This window comes from Dipodomys spectabilis, unplaced genomic scaffold, assembly GCF_019054845.1.
Source record: "Dipodomys spectabilis isolate Male_0828 unplaced genomic scaffold, ASM1905484v1 ptg000234l, whole genome shotgun sequence".
NCBI lineage: Eukaryota > Metazoa > Chordata > Mammalia > Rodentia > Heteromyidae > Dipodomys > Dipodomys spectabilis.
This window is the reverse complement of record NW_024870911.1, coordinates 8707870-8708674: the sequence shown is the minus strand read 5'-3', so window position 1 is coordinate 8708674 and position 805 is coordinate 8707870.

Below are 805 nucleotides of genomic sequence, written 5' to 3'. Positions count from 1 at the left end.
TCATCTGTAAAATGGGGATATTTGTACTTAAAGACACTTTGAAGTTCCCTTCTGGCTCATTTACTAGCCCCAAGAGAACATGCCTCTGCTCAGGTGACCCCTACCTTGTGGTTCAGGATGGAAGATGCAGTTGGAAGCATCCGCACTATATGCCAGAGAAAATTAATGCAGTTAGAGGAAACACACGTAGGGGAGCAAAAGGGTTAGGAATAAGAGCAAGGGGAGAACAAGAAGCAGACAGGACCGCCGAGAGAGGTGGAAGCACAAACAGCATGCAAATCAGATCCCCACCAATGGGCACGTCGCTTTAGGATGTAAACAAAACTGCGGGGCTGCTGCTGCGGTGCGTTTTGAGATGCTAATGGAATGCTTTAGTGTTCACTTCGTATTTGATCAGGAACCTATAGCCCCTCCCTCCCAAAAGAAGAACCCCTTCTCCCCCCTCCAGACACCCGGATATGAAAATAAAATGTCGGAAAGATCGAAAATTCAGTAGCTTAAAAAGAGATACTGGTGCGCGGCCGCAGCGTGAGGCCAGCCCCCGGAAACGAGTGGCACCCCCCCCCCCCAGGTGCTGGACTCGCGGGCAGCGGGAGGAGGAGGGAAACCCGGCCCCCCACCCCCATCCCGCCCCGCCCCGACGCACAAAAGAAACGGCCTCTCCCCGCGGTGGGCGGCGCCGCGGCTCCGCCGGCACGCCGGGCCGCAAGCGCCGCAGAACCCGGACGCCGGGCCGCCGGCCGCTCCCGCCCCCCTCCTGCGTCCCCTCGGGCCTCGGAAGTGACGCAGCACGCCCCGCCCCCGC